This window comes from Ixodes scapularis, unplaced genomic scaffold, assembly GCF_016920785.2.
Source record: "Ixodes scapularis isolate PalLabHiFi unplaced genomic scaffold, ASM1692078v2 ptg000324l_1___fragment_1__unscaffolded, whole genome shotgun sequence".
In the NCBI taxonomy this organism is placed as follows: domain Eukaryota; kingdom Metazoa; phylum Arthropoda; class Arachnida; order Ixodida; family Ixodidae; genus Ixodes; species Ixodes scapularis.
The window spans coordinates 1,118,674-1,135,210 of NW_024609966.1; the positions used below are offsets into that span (position 1 = coordinate 1,118,674).

At 46.0% G+C, this 16,537-nt stretch overlaps 1 long non-coding RNA gene across 1 annotated transcript; it reads right to left on the reverse strand.

The window, feature by feature from the left end:
• Window positions 1-1,619: 1,619 nt before the first annotated feature.
• LOC120842995 lies at window positions 1,620-8,434 on the reverse strand. Its single transcript, XR_005716073.2, has 3 exons — window positions 7,093-8,434; window positions 6,760-6,871; window positions 1,620-2,321 (listed from the first exon to the last, which is right to left on the reverse strand). It is a non-coding gene; the product is annotated as an uncharacterized LOC120842995 (long non-coding RNA).
• Between the last annotated feature and the right edge of the window lie 8,103 nt (window positions 8,435-16,537).

Here is a 16,537-nt window from a genome sequence, read left to right on the forward strand (position 1 = left end):
CTTGCTGGATGCAAGATATAGAGGGAGGAACCTTGATGACATAGATTGCAGACACATTTGACTGGATCTCCAAGCAGGCTGAGCACCTTTCGCTTGGCATTGGGAAGCTGCTTTCTCATCTTGCAGAATATAGGGAGTCTACGGGGATTTGGTCCAGGGCAGCACTTAGGGAGTCTGCGAAGCACGTGGAACCATCCACCTGATGGCAAGGACTCTGCACTAACTAGCCATTGACACCCCTGGCATGTCGGCTTTTGCAGATTCCCCCATCGTCTGCAACATGCGAACGAAACTGGTATCAGCTTGGGAATGCACACAAAGAACTGTGCAACCGGCTTGCAGGTGAACGTGTGAAAAAACTTGTGTATGCGCACTCAGCCTGAACCTGAAAAAATGTTCAACCGACGTGAACGCGAGTGTTCCCCTATCCAGCGATTCCGACTCGGAATAACAAGTGCTCGGGGACATATGCAACGCTGTTTAGCCTTACCAAAATATTGTATTTCTGCTTGGTAAGCTGTTGACATTACGTACACCTCAATTTGAAGTATTTCAGATATTGAAACTTCCCAAATGGTCCTGCCTTTCATATTGTGTTGATGTAATAAATGCATCCACGCAGCAATCTCAATTTTTCCAATTTTCCTGTTTTTTGGGCCATCCGATATTTCACGAAATTTTACATCTCTAGTGGCTCCCACAGCCGCAGGTCAAATAATTGTGAGATTCCAGTTATGCCTTGATCCACAAAATGAAATTTGTTTTGCCGACACAATAGCCTTTTGCATCAAAACTTTGTCGGCAGCAAATCTAAACTTTCTGCTCGTAGTACAATTTTCCCGACGATGAAATATTCTGTACGTGCTGGATGAACATCGTCATTTTAAGTTTGGCACAGTTTTGCAAGTTTAGATGCACCCTGGTAGACTAGTAGAAAATATGGTGCGTATCAGCACATGTCCGGGCAATTTGTGGCATCTTATGCCTTAAAAAGCGCATCTGCGTGGTGGGAAGTCAGCCACCAGCATGGTGCAGGGCCTCCGTTAGTGTGCATCGTGATAAGCAAATTGGTTGCGTTTTATATAAACCACGGGCAACCTGGCAACTCGTGGCTATTTCCTGATGCAAAACAGTTAAATGCACTGAAACAGAACTGTGTGTGGTCCTTTATGCCACTGCACTGCCATTTTGCACCTGCATTTTGTACATTCTTTCGTTCTCATTGCGACACGGCATCAACATCAGCAAATCATAGATGAAGGCTGTTCAAACGCAAAAAAGGAGACAAATAAGTAGGTGTTTTGGTTGAATGTGCCTTAAGCAACTTCGACAAAAGGCAGCAAGAAGGGAGATGATTGTAAGGCTTGCAAAGAGAAAAAAAGCTTTGATGCTGAATGCATGCCATGTCAGCGGTTGCATCACACTAGCTTGTACAAATGCAATGGTGCGCAAGGCAAACATTTGTTTTGGGGATGCGGTCCTTACCTGTGTTTATACAATTATGACTCTTGCTTTTACTAGGCTGAGTGTGTAAAAGTCATTGCATTTTCTTTATAAAGCCATCATTTCTTTAGTTTTGCATGCTGCTAAACGAAACGCATAATGCAGTGTAAATTTTTTGCATACTTGGAACCAAAAAGATAGCGAAGAGAACTAACCAGAAAAAAATGTTTATTGTATATACAACGTAAAGCTGTAATGGCAAAGTTTCCTTGCCAAACTGAAGGACCCCCCCCACCTTTAGGGGCTTGTTGTGGATCAGGCTGCCCAAGTAAGGCGAACATTTTTTTGTTCTGCTTTCTAAAATAAAAACTTTTTCGGCAGCCTCACAGGTTGCCCTTGCCTCCCTCGCCTCCTCTTCCGACGCCTTTAGTTTGGAAAGAAGGCATTGCCGTTCTAGATTTACATTCTCCTGTTGCTGCGCCAGGATGTCCTTGCAGAATTGCTTGTCCGCAGCTTGAGTGCTGGTTGCCAAGCCTGCGGGCGGTGTGCTGGGCCTCCAGACTGATCGTGGACGAGGTGGTCCCCGCCGGCGCCGGTCCAGTGGGGCCGGTAGCCCTTCAACAGCAGCTGCTGCCTCAGGCGGTCCCCCTGCCACTGGAGGAGGCCCCTCCCAACGTAGCAGAGCAGGTGCTGCACCAGGCTCCAAGGGGACCTCATCCTTGTCCAGCGGCCAGTCCGGAGGCTCGTAGTCCTGGGTTTCGTCAGACACCTCGAGGAAGGTGACCCCGGGGTCCACGTCAATCTTATAGCTGAGGACTCGATCCTCTCCTACCACCTCGTTGGTGGCTGACTGCAGGCTGACTGGTGCTGCGCTGGCCCTAAGGAAAATACACAAGAATGTCTGCCTTGTCACCCTTGCACATAATTTGAGAACACTCTTATCTGTATTTCATTCATGCTTTTTGCGTGCATGTGGATCAAGCTTGACTCCTCAGTTCTCGGCCATTGGTGCTATTAGTTGTGAAAGTAGCTCGCTTTAGTAGAGCTAGTCTACAGTGTGCAGGTCAAGCCCGATCTTGGCTGTTGCAGCTATTAGTTGTGAAAGCAGCTGGCTTAATGCAGATCCAGTGTGGAGTGTTGATGCCAGCCACATATTTCTGGTTGCTTGTCCCTATAATTCTTTTCAATTTCCAAAAGACTACCATGTTGAGTAGCAAATGTGCTTAGGGTGATTCCAAATTTAGTGGAAGTCTCTACTGGTCGGTGCTTAATAAATCATACTCACGACATCATATTTGACTGACTGCTCAGGATGACTTCTTATTTCTTTTATTTATCGATGCTGTTCACCCTTTCAGGGTAGTTTTATTCCAGAAAATACATTTCTCATGATGGGCAATGTGCATTTTGGAAGTGATGCGGAGGCTTGCCGTCAGCATGTGCTGAGCAGCAGCGAGTTCAGCTGTGACAGTGAATACTACCTATAGAATGAGTGAGATTTGAGAGCACTAATCTCGCACAAATATATTTATGTAACAGACTGTCTCAGCTCTGTGCCTTCATTCAACTGACTTCCATCTCAATACTACTGACCTGAAGCAAATGTGGTCCATGAGTTGTGTTCGTGACCTTTGGGTCTACGTAGCTGTAGAGTTTTCAACATAAAACAATATATTTGTTTTGCTGCTTGTCATAGTTCGGCTTGACTTCATAAAAGTCTAGCCTGTATACAATAGTCCTGTGATAATGAAAACTCGGATATTATACTTCTGGTTAATTCAAACAAATTTTGCAAGTTTGGTCCACTTAAACCAAACGATTTCCCGTACTTCATACTTTTTGTTCTTGCAGCCCTGCTGTTGAGTGCACTTCTTCCTGAGCACCGGTGCACTGGAGAGGCAACGCCCATGGAGCTGTTGCTTCTCCGTAATGCACCGGTGCTTGGCGATAAGCGCACTCAACGGGGCTCATACGAAAATTCCCATAGCAACCTGCACAGATGCATGCATAGCATAGCATAGGCCCACGTCACAACGTCCACACAAGTTGCTATGAAAACTGGCACAGTGCCCGTTTTCATTGCTCATGTGCCCCTTGTTTAATACAGTAGACTCACTCCCGTTAAGGCGAACTCACTTAAGCCGAATTCTCGGATATGCCGAACTAAGTAAAAACATTCAATTGGTTTCCCATAGACGCAATGCAAAAATAAAATTGCTTAACACAAACCGTTTTTGGTGCACATTTTCGTTAACTCAAATTTCCATAGCTCCCTTTCACGATGGCACTGCACCGACGGCGGCGCCGTGGCGGTGTTTGGGAAGGGGGGAGGGCACCGGAGTGGCGAGGGATACAGGTGGTCGGGCCGCGCAGGAGCAGCAGGCACAAACATGCACGCACCGCGCACGAGCGAGCGTACTTGAACACAAACCACAACGTAAACTAAACTCCTCGGTCCATTTCGGTTGACGAATGTATGTACGCAACGGCAATGAAGGCTCGCCCGCTGGCTCGGCAGTTTGTCTGTTCCACTGGTCTGTTCTTCATTGACATCAGCTCTACACTCGGCCATTGGAGCTGGACTGAACCAAAATGGAAAAACAGATGTGGAAGTATCTCCCCTGGCAAGGAAGGCGGAAACACTCGAAAAGGTGAAAGCCGCAAAACTGTCAAAGACGGCAATTGCACGGAAGTTTGGCATCACCAAAAGTACTTTATCAGGCATAGTGAAAGATAGAAAGAAGATAGTAGATGCCTACAACGATGCTGACTTTGCACCAAAACGAAAGAGAATACGCACAGCCGCACATGGAAACCTGGAAGCAGTTCTCATCGCGTGATTCGGCGAGCAGGGAGTGACAACTTGCCTGTGAACGGAACTGTCTTGCGCACCGAGGCAGAGGAAATTTCATAAATTTTTTACGTAGCGACGGCTGGCTTGATCGCTTTCGAAAGCGACACGGACTGGTGTTTCGCTCTATTGTAAGGAGGCCGTGGCCGTTGACAGAATGGCTTGTGATGACTGGAGCCTAACGAAGATGACGCACTTGCTCGAAGGGTATGAGCCAGGTAATATCTACAATGTTGACGAAACTGCACTGTACTAACTACCAGCTTCTTCCAGAAAAAATGCTGTCGTTTGCTGGCGACGTGAGCACCGGAGGCAAGCACAGCAAGCTGCGAATTACCGTGCTTGTTGGTGCCAACCAAGCAGGAATGGCAAGCTCCAACTTCTAGTAATTGGCAAGGCCAAGTCTCCACGCTGCTTCAAAAATGTGAAAACTTTGCCAGTGACCTATACAGCCAACTCAAGTCGTGGATGACCCAAACACTGTTTGAGCAGTGGCTGCGCGAGGAGGATCGCCACTTTGTAAAAGAAAAGATAAAGGTCCTCTTCCTTGTTGATAACTGTCCCGGGCACGGGAAGGTCAGCGGACTTTCGGCTGTCCGGCTCCAGTTCTTGCCCCCAAACACAACTGCAAAACTCCAGCCCATGGACCAAGGGGTAATCAGTTCCCTGAAGAGGCACTATTGATGATCGCTGCTTCAACAAATGCTTTTTTTTTGTGCATGGAAAATGGCAAAAAGTACTCAGTGAATCTCTTGACTGCCCTCCATCTGCTGTCTCACACCTGGGATCAGGTCACCGAAGCTACAATTGCAAACTGCTTCCGCCATGCTGAATTTTTATAAAGCAGAGCTGCTCACTAAAAGCCCCATGTGAAGGTGAGGACTTGTCGGAGGACATTGACCCAGAGGACGCCAGCTTAGCTTCCTCATTGAACTGTAACGGTGTTTCGCTGGACATAGCGGCATACATTGTTGTTGATGGCTCTGTGGCTACTTGCAGAGCAGGCAGCATCAGAACTTTGATTGAGGAACTGCTTGAGCCGCCAGCAAACGCCGATGATGACAAAGACGATAGTGAAGATGTTGCCCCGGAAGCACCAGCAGTTACACTGTGCTACTGCAGTTTTTCCTGGAACAGAAAGGTTCTGAAGGTTTTCTCAAGAAGATTGGCCACATGTCGTCTTTCACTGCACGACACCGATTCGCACAAAGGAGAAGGCAGTCAAAAATTACTGAATGAATCGAATCCCTCTTCTTTTGGCATGGTAAGCCAAATAAATGTCTCTTTTTAAAGATTTTGCACCTATTTATTTTGTGTTTATTGGTCAACAGCAATTTAGACATGCCCAGCATGATAATTAGGGCACTTCTGTTAAGAGAAACATCTGATAAGTTGAACAAATTTTCAGGGTCCCTTCGTGTTCGTCCAAAAAGGAGTCTACTGTAGTTCACACTAGACAACTTCTTGACCTGATGAAGAAACTGAATTTTGTTTTGCGTTGTCATGTGCTTAAACAGCCCACAACAGAACATTTTTGAGGGGTAAACAAACGTGTCATACGTTTCACAAACGTTTCATGTGTAGCTTACCTGGTTATGATCAGTAGGCCTATGTAAAGGAAAGCATCAAATATCTTATGTGTGTGTGTAGCCATTCCTATGGCAAATCATAATTTTATCTTGCATCATATTTAGATAAATTTCTGATAATTGAAACAAAATTCATAGCTTCCTAAAGCTTGAATTAATGAGTCTAATGTATTTAGTAATAGTGGTGTAGTAGAAACACAATAACCTTTGTCTTGTTTGCATTGCACGACACCTTTTTAAGGTATACCTTCTAGCATTTCAGCAGTGTACCAGCCTAAGACTGCCATTATTTCCCTTTCCCGAACCTTTGAGACTCGGTCAACATTGCTTTGCGATGTACAGAAGTCTGCGTCGCCCTTCCCTTGTACATGTCAGCTCATAAGCGCCATCATTTTAATCTTGCAGCTCACAAGAGTAGATTGTGATCTTATATCATCACATAATCACCATCACTAGATGTGACGTCGCAGGCATACCTTGTACGGGCTCTTGCCTTTCTGCAGTGCCATGGCTCTCCTGATCCAATAATTACTATTATTACTATTATTTATATCATTATTATTATCATCATCTATAAGTGCAGTGGCCTTTCATTGAAATGCCTACCTTGACTTTAACCTAAAGTAACAAGGCTCAAAGTTTTAGAGTTCTTGGATGTGCACGGTTCCTTCCTGCTCTGGAGAACACACCAGAAAGTTTCTTTGACTGGCCCGGTATTTTGTACTTGCGAACCCTAGATATGATTACAAATACAATGTTAGCTTTGCTAGTAGAACCCCCAATTGTGTAAACAAAAAAGGCTAGACTTGTCCGCATCAAATGACACATCGTGCATTCCAGTACGTTCATAGAAACAGCAGTAACATGACAGCTCACTGGTGGGTGTCGATGCCCCCTTCTATGTCCAGAGGATTGGGGCTCGTGGTACCGACGACCGCCAGCACAGCTTCAGCCAGCGGTGCGAGTTGGTGGTTGTTACACCCTGCGTCTGTGGAAGATAAGGTTCTTTTTATATTTTGTTTAGGCATTGAATTTTTTCTGATTGCAGCAAGTGCACTCATTGTTTTGATTTGGTTGTATTAATAGGTTGAAATCATGATTACTTCTATAATTTAGCCAAGAAAATGAGAAAAAAAAAAAATTCCTTTAGCACACAGAATGTGTGGTTCACTTTTATGAGCAGTAAAAACATATGTATAGTAAACTCACCGGTCGTGGAGATTGCCTTCTTGGACAGCGTCAATTCTGCGCGGCTACGAGGTTTTAGGTTCTGCCCCTGTTTTTTTATCTGCGACACAGTGCGTAGCGTCGATGGATGCCGCGAGTTCAGCACGGATGCGATCTCCTGCCATGCTTTCTCTTTAGCAGCTTCTGTAATCTTCAGTCAATGCGAAAACGTTTCAACTTAACTTTCATGCCGAATTCCAATCCAATTATTTTCCAGGTGTTTGATTTTAGTGTTTTCTTCTTGTACTCCGGATGCCACTTATCTTATAATAGAGCCTTCCCCCAGACCAAGAAAAATTTTCAAACTAAAAGAGGGACCGGGTTTTGGTTTGCACAACATTTTTGGCGCCTGCTCTCTGTTTCGTCTGCTTTGTGCGGGAAAAACGGGAGTTGCCTGCGAGTATTTCCTCGTCATTTTCGTCCGGAAACCAAGCGTATCTTTTCAATACAAAAAGCAAAAAAAAAAAAGATAAATAAAAACTTGCCACTTAACATGCATTTTCTCTCAGTGTGAATGTGCCTTGACAGAAAGAACCATTCCCACTGGCAAAAAAAAACAAAACAAAAAAAACAACAAAAACGGATGGATGCGGTTCTTGCACGACATATGACAGAGTTGCGCTGTCTCGCACTTTCTAAAGTATCCTGCTTGAACACCACTTGACAGGCATACAGGAGGCTATGCTAGGGTCCACATCACTTGTCAATTTGCTTGCCCGGGTGACATGAACAGACACAGCAATGCTGCGATCATGCGACTGATTAGCTCACTGTCCATATCCCGCACACAGACCACCACCACAAGGAACTAGAGGCGCGTTCACAATGGCAAGTCGCAGCTGTCGTGTGACAACTTTTCTTGCAAAAGTGACTGGTTGGGAGAAGTTGCTTCCAGAAAGATTTTAGCGACCGGTCGGCGAGTCGCATGGCAGTTGAACAAATTAGTGGTGCCTCGAAAGTGACGTGAGGTAGGTCTTGCGTTCATTTATATCCGGCACGCCAAGCTTCTGTGGGAGAAGCAACCAGCATACCTGTCCAACGCCTCGGTTAACAGTAGCGGCCGTGGATATGGAGCCATGGAGGTCCCTGCGGCGGCTCTGGTCAACACTATTAAAGAGTACCAATTTATTTATAAAAGCAGCATCCAGATTTGAACAAGCACCCGAAAGAGAATGCGGCCTGGCAAGAGATCTTTGCCACTTTTGTCTTCGCAGGTGTGTACTGCAACGAGGTAGCTCGAGAAAGTGGATGCAGACACGTAGCGATTGTGCTTCTTTGTACGGTTTAGTAGTACCCAGGCTAACATAATGAGTCGTTTTCACATGGGAACGACGACACGTGTATAGCTGTGAGACAACGAAAATGGGAAAGCGGCGAAACGCGAACCCGACCTCTGGCGGGGAAGACGAAATCGACGGTGGTTCCCGGTAGCTTCCGAGAGGCGACTAGACAATACTGGTCATGGAGGTTTCTGCAGCGGCTCTGATCTGCTCTGATCAGAGCACCCATATTTTTATAACAAGCAGCACCCCTATTCGAATGAGTGCCCAAAAAAAGAACTCGGCCTGGCAGAAAATCTGTGGCTTTTTGCCCCACAGGCCCGCGGAAGCTCGAGCGAGTGCGCGTTAGTGTAGCAATCGTGCTTTAATTATTCTTTAATTGCTTTAATTGTACGGTTCCGAAGGTGCCAGGCTAATGCCAGAAGTATTTCTTTTGTGGCGAGAACGGCAGACATGAAAACAATATTGGGAAATGCAGCGAAACGCGAACCCGAGCCGTTGCAGTAAGGACGAAATCGATGGCGGCCGTGGCGGCTCCTAGGAGCTTCAAGGCGCGTTCACACGGGCAAGTTGCAGCTGTCGCGCGGAACTTTGGTCGCAAGTCACAAGAGCGACAGGTTTGGAGCAGTCGCTTCCAGACCGAATTTTGCGACTTGTCGCCGAGTCGCCCGGCGGCTGAACCAATCAGCGGCGCCTCGGAAGTGACGTAAGTGCGCCTCGCGTTTGTTTACATCCGGCACGCCGGACTTGTGTGGGAGATGCAACCGTGTCCGTTGAACACCTCGGTTCGCGGTAGCGGCCGTCGATACAGAATCAAGGAGGTCTCTGCGGCGGCTCTTGTGAGTGGGGAATGGCAGCAAATCCGTACCACACCTTGACAGGTACGAAGTGGGAACCGAAGTGCACTACGTAGTGCGTATTCGCGACTCCAGCGACCTATAGGGGGCGCCACCACCAAACAAACATGGCGGCTGAGTCCAGGTCGCGTCAGATCGGCTGGGCCGCCTGAATGGGTGGCGCATTCAATTTAACGATTATTCTTTTGTTGAATGCCCAATTTTATGGGTATTTGATTTGAGACAGTTAAGTTTAGCCGGTGCGCATAAACTTGCCGAGCATAGTTTTGTTTTGCCGGTGTTTTTTGTTCTTTTCATGTCAAACTTTCGCTGCGGAGACTTCGATCAAAACCGAAACTATGGGCTCCGGAAAAACGGTAATAGACTCTAATTAGTTTTGATCATCTAAGGAAAGCGGCGAGGGCTACAAAATTGTTCCACCAAGAGTAATGTTTAGCTAACTCGCATGCCTCGATCATGCGACTTACCGGTCCGCGAAATTGAGCTTTTGTGCCTGTTCGCGTTTCAAGAAACAGCTGCAGTCGTGTGCTCGGTCAAAAACACAGGGTGCAGGAAAATTACGAAAATTAAGCAAGCGCTTCTTGAGCCAATGAGCATGTCAACTCGCTGGCACTTCACTAAGCAGCTGATACTCGTATTTCAATTCAGGTTTTAGTGACAATCGAGAAGTCATTTTGATGAATATGCGGTTATGTATTATATTACGTACTATGGTCCCACTAAAGCGATATTAGTATGTTCTTCGGGTTGAAATATGAACTTAGTTGACTAACTATTAGGGTGAACTGCTGAATAAAAGTATAGTTGACAGACAGAGAGATACTACTTAAACTTAGCCAAATGGTTCTAGCCGGTAGAACGGGACGAATGTGGACAAGCTGAGGACAGTCTTCATCGGAGATTCACTCAGACCTTTCTGCATTGAACTTGACTTCGAATCCTGAACAAATAAAATTAGTATTTTTTTTTTTTTGTGGCCGTTTAATCTGAGCAATGTAGACGTATATTGCTGCTGGATTCGACAGGGGTTATAAGTATTGGAGGCGCGATAGATCCTAATGACGTGACAGCTTCTATCTTTGCGAGACGCGTCCCCCACCTTCTGAAAGCAGATAATTTCCCTCATTAATTATATGCAGCGAGCAGGTTTTCTGAATCAAGTAATTGCGAAATTAGCCCAACTCCTTCAATGTGGTCTTTTTCTGCGAAAAGCCGCCAAGATGAATAGCCAACGCACCGGCCGGCGTTAGTGGCTCAAATTAACCTGAAGCTAATCCAGCACAACCAAACTCAAGGAAAGCAGCTATCGAACCTTCCCGTTCACTTGACTGCAACATTGGTGTCCCCTCCAATAAAACACTTCGTCTGTCGACCTCAGTCTACTGTTCTACATCCTTATAAAGAAACCGCTTATCAGTTACCAAGCAGTCGTCACTTTGATTGTGATTAGGGACAGACGAGAAATCAAAACGTTTTTCCGTGATTCCTCCCCATCCAAAAAATTGAAAGCACGCGATCGTGTGTTGTGGAATAAACGGGCTTTCAAACACGTGATGGAAAGAAACAATCTACTGAGGCTTCATCACACTAATGAACACTCAGGCAAACTTAAGAAATTTTCGGACCTTCGTCAAATTACATTGCTCGCCGCCGCGCCGACAGCACGCGTCCGCGAAAGCCATCAGAGATGCGGCGGGGCGCGGAGCGACCTGGACCGGCTGGTTCTCGGTTTTCCCGCTTGGCGGCGTCCGTTTTGCTGGAGTCGCGCAAATTGAAAAGCAGCGAAACACGAACCCGAGCTGTGGCGGGGTGCACTGAATCGACGGCGGCGCCCGAGCTTCCGATCTTCCGCAGTGTGAACACCGGTGTGAACGCGCCCTCAGAGTAGCCGATCGTCTACGGACGACCGGCGACTCGCCGATAGCGACTCGCCGATCATCGGCAGTGTGAAGTGAACGTCAGTGTTCGCTAGTCGCCAGTGTGAACGCGCCTAGAATCTTCTTACCTGATAAAGTTGTGATCCTCAGCTCTCCCGCGCTCAGCTGCATTTCCGGTATTTGCCCACTTTTCTTCTTCTTTTTATTTTTCCACCGTCACGAAATTGTAAACAGAAAACCTACGACGCACAGATCACAACGTGGCTGAATAACGCCAAAACGTTTACCATGTTGAATATACCTGAGACTGGGGTAGAAAAACATAAAAGTCGAAGAAACAGAACGGGACAGGACGACAGAACGGGACAGGACGACTTTTGAGACGTCGTCCTGTCCCGTTCTGTTTCTTCGACTTTTATGTTTTTCTACCCCAGTCTCAGGTATATTCAACATGGTTAACATCCACCAGCTCGCCTGCACCCTTACTATTGTATCCAAAACGTTTGTTTGGGTTGGCTTGGATTACGGCTCACGTCAGGTCGTCAGCACTGATCGGTGCGTGCGTCAGCTGCTCAAAAAAAAAAAGACTGCATGTGGGGCACAGTCATTTAGGGTGAAACGTGTCGAGCTTTCGATATTTTTTTAAAATAAATGAAAATTGGAAACGTATTTTCAGTGACTGGTTTCTGCTGATTTGACCGTTATTAGAGACGTTGCCATGGGTAGCGGTAGCTACCGCCCGTTACAAATAGTACAGACGTCAGCAACTACATCCATTCAGTCACTCGCTATGGTCACGTGACCAACGTGACATTGGCGCCTTTGTGCAAGTTCGAAGCACGTTTTCGCCACAGTGGTTGGCACTTTACTGACAAGAAAACATCGCACCCTCAAAACAAGCACTCTAAAGATTTCATGCACACAAAAGAAAGAGCCACTTACACAGCGCTGTGTAAGTGGCTCTTTCTTTTGTGTGCATGAAATCATTAGAGTGCTTGTTTTGAGGGTGCGATGTTTTCTTGTCAGTCATGAACAACCAATTCGCCCGAGCCTCCGTTTCAACAGGTTGACACTTTCCCCGAGTTTTAGTTTTAGAAGAGTAATGTGTGCCGTTTAAATGTCGTAGAAACGACAGCAAGCCGCTCCTGATGTGTTTGTCATGCCACTGCAACAGGCTTGCGACAACAGCGTTCAAGTTCATGCCTCGTCGCGCAGAGGCTGCGGGAGCTGGAAGTTCCTCTGACGACCATTCAGGTGACACCCTTTTCATTTCATTTCATTTCATTTATTCAACCCTTAAAGGCCCAATGGGCATTACATAAGGGGGGGCAAGGAATATAAAATCAAAAATACAGAACACCGCACGAAGCGAAAAAAAAACAAAAACACATCAATTATACATTTGTACACGCTATAAAAATAGCAGGGAAAATCCACACAGAAACAAATGAGGTCAAAATCACCAACATATCGTCTATGTACGCACTCGACAAACAAAAAAAAAAAAAATATTAAAAGAATAAACAAAATAAGAAATATATAATAAAATATAAAAATATGGTAGCCAACTATGAAAACAATGTAGAAATCGCCTCACAGAACAGGCCGGTGTCACTGATGTCGACTATGGTGTTGGGAAGGTCGTTCCAATCGCGGATGCCTCGCGGGACAGCGGAGTTAATAAACGCATTAGTTTTACTGGTTAGGTGCTTGAAACTTCTGCTATTAGTGGTTCGATGGGAAGATCTGTTAGGAGGCTCACGAAAAGGTATATTATTATCGTGATAGTAGAGCTTATGGATGAGGCACAGAAGAGCAATTTTTCGGCGGTTTTCGAGTAGAGGGAGAGAACACTGATCTTTTAGAGTAGAAACACTTATGTTATACGAATAACTCGATGTTATAAAACGTGCCGCTCGATTTTGGACGGCTTCAATACGTTTGGTTAAGTAGACTTGATGGGGGTTCCAGATTGGTGAAGCATAATCAAGTTTTGGGCGAACGTAAGTTTCGTAGGCTAGTTTACGGAGTTGAGGATGTGCTGCCTTGAGGTTACGCTTAATGTATCCGAGGGTTCGAGAAGCATTAGCAATTACGTTGTTAACGTGGGTGATCCATGAGAGGTTAGAAGTCAGGTGAACTCCCAGATATTTGTAAGAAGAAGCAACGCTAACAGGCGTGTTACCAAGAGAATAGGGGAATGAGGAAAGGGTTACTTGTTACTTTGTTACTTGTCAATAAGCTTCGTTCTGTTCGCGGCGCTTTGACGAGCATCAGGAAAACGTTTTCGAAGTCCTGATGCGGATTCGGGCGCGCTACAAGTTCGAGGCGTGCTCCAAGTGTCAGTGCGAGCTCCCGACAGAAACGCTGTACAGTATACTGTAAAGGCCCTGTCACATTGAGGAAACACGGCGGAAACATGAACAAAACATGTTTCTCAACAGTCGGGAAACATGTCGGCTGTCGGCTCTGTTGTCCGACAACCCTGTCACATTGAGGAAACAGCAACACAACATGGACGACAGCGACAATGTTGTCTCGGTGTGACAGCTTTTGTCAACGGAAACCTCGACAACTTGTGTCGGACGACACGTGTTGCCCATTTCGGTGGCTGAGCAAATTTTTTTTCCAGCAACACGGCAACATCTATATTTTTCTGTACAGATAGTTGCACGAGAATACTTCAATAATAACGTCAAGCGTGAAGGGCAATTTTGAACGCGGCTTCTTGCGCAGCGGCAGCTGATCGTCAGAATCATCTGAATTGATGGCACAAAGAAGCACCCTGTCACACTGCGGAAACAGTCGGAGAACTTTGTCCTTGAACACGAGGAAAACATGTTTTCGGGGACCCTGTCACATTGCGGAAACAGCAGCAGTCCGGAAACATGTTGCTGTAGTCCGAAAACCATGTTTCCCAACTTGTTCTCCGACACTCGGGGAACATCCTGTCACACCGAGAAAGCGTGTTGGAAGAACACAAATTGATTCCTCTCCTGCGCGCTGCCTCCCTCTCTCTTTCGCCCTCGTCTGCCCGGCTGGCTCGGCTAAGCTACAAGCGCGAGCTCTGGTCTTTCAGCATCCCTGCCAAGCACGCACGCTCGTGCAGTGCAAGCACTGTTCTGGGCCAGATGCTCGCGCGGCTGCGTCTGGACCGAAGCTGAAACGAAGTATAGGCGGCCAGGCTCAGATCCGCTGGCTCCGCTCGCCCCTTGAATCGTTGCCATTTTGGATCGCCGTCTCATCGACGTCGCCCTACCGTAGTCGATTCATCAGCCGCGCGAACCATCTCGTGTTCTCTGGATTTGGCGGTTGCGTTCTGCTACAGGGCTAGACCCTTGCACTACTAGCAAGATGGCCATCCTGTGCTACCCATTCTATTCAGTGGCAGAGACATCGGAACTGTTCAAGAGATAAGGAGGCAACGGTGGTGATGGGGGTAATGGGGGGGATTCTCTCCCCCCCCCCCCCCCGCATTGTTTCTTTTAAAGGGCACATGCAAAGGGAAAAAACGTAGTTTTCAAAACATCCTGGTTGGGAAAAAGAAGTCACAAAACAATCTTGCAACGAAAAAACAAAAAAATTTTAGAGGTATATTTATGGCGCGATACGAATTTGTAGTTGGCGCCCGCTGGTGCCGCGAAAAAGTGGCCTTTATTTATCACGTGACTGGTACATATTTGTCACGTGGTGCTTGCGCTCTTTCGGAAGCTTCCTATGGTTTCTAAAGTAACTTATTCATCTTTGTTTGAAGTATAACAAAAAACTAAGATGGATAAGTAACTTTTAGAGCCCAAAGGAAACTCCTTAAAAAGCGCCAGCAGACGTGATAGACCTGTGCGCCCCCAAAGCAGACAAACTTGTGCGGCGACAGCTGTGTGGAGAAACGCGTTGAAGCGGCGTCGTACAACGCTCAGCGTGCGGTGGCGGTGTGACTTCGTGGCGGCGGCGAGGCAACGCGGCCACGCACAGGCCTATCATGTGACCAGCAGCGGCTCCCGCGAGCGCCAGCTACGAATTCGTTTTGCACCGTAAATATAGTTCTAAATTTTTTCTTCTTCATTGTAAATTTGTTTTATAATATTCTTTTTCCATCTAGCCTGTTTAAAAAAAAAAATTTTTTCTTTGCATGTGTCCTTTAAATTAACAAGGGAGTTTTAGAATAAGAAACTCAATTTTAGCGCATGCTTCACAATCCAAATAATTTGTAATATTATTTTGAATTCTGTGATGCCACTTCTTAAAGACATGCAAATACTTTCAAAGTCATTTTATGTCCCTTGTCAAAATATTTTTGAAAATTATTTTCATGTTTTGCGCTTGGAACTTTTAACAGCTTTGGAACTTCGAAGTCCATACTGCTAAGTGGTAGAAAGCGGTGTCATGGTTCAGCGCACATTTTTCGAAAACAAATGTTGTGCAATCGACTGCAGTTTTTAGGACCTTTTTGAAAAATCACTAAAAACAAAAGAAAAACATTTTTTTAGACAGTTTGAATGGGCAGCACATGTCAAAAAATAGAATTTAAAGGGGCCCTGCGAGCATATTTAAGCGTCTACCTTTTTTGCGGTTTCCACATCCCTCGGGGTTCGGGCAAGCCAGCGGGCACGAAGAGAGTAACTAAATAACAGTGCGTCATATTTTAACCGGACAATTCGGAAACCTCCTCCACCTACAAGGGCGGCCCGTGGTGCCGAAAGCGTGTAATATGTGACGTCTTAGGTTCTGGGCTAAGTGTTTAGAGCCACTAAAAGCTTCTAAACACAAATGCAGTTTATAAAGTGTGGAAACAAAGAAATGACCCGTCGGGGTCATTTCTTGTTTCCACACTTTATAAACTGTATTTGGGGGGGGTCGGGGTCGGTCGAATAAATAAGACCAATTTTTTGACATTTTACAGAAGTGATGTCACAGACGTCAAAATAATTGTAGAAATATTTAAATGGTGGACGTCGAAATAATCGTGACCTTTTAGAATAGCGTTCCTCTGCCACGATGCAAAGACCCATCCATCTTGCGTTTGCAACGCTGCCAAGATACAGTAACAATTTGTATTTCGCACGAAATGCTGAAATTGGAGAGGAGAACCAGGGTTTTTGTTCAGAGAAACATTTTAAATTCACTTAAAAATGAGAATGCAGTGGGAGCGGGTGATCGGCCGTAACCGTACATTCGTCGAAAAACGTTTGCGCGCCACATACAGCATGTGACTGGCAATCATTGTCCACTTTGCTGGTTCTTCCAAACTATTCGTGATGTGTGCCTCCCAAAGGAGGGCAGTGTCGTCCTGTATTGATAATCAGTCACGAGAATGCCGCCGACGTTGTGCTTGCGATGACTGCCAAAGTGGCCACAGCCACGGTCCTGGGAGAGAAAAGGCATAATGTTCAAACGCGAAAATAGACATAGTAAA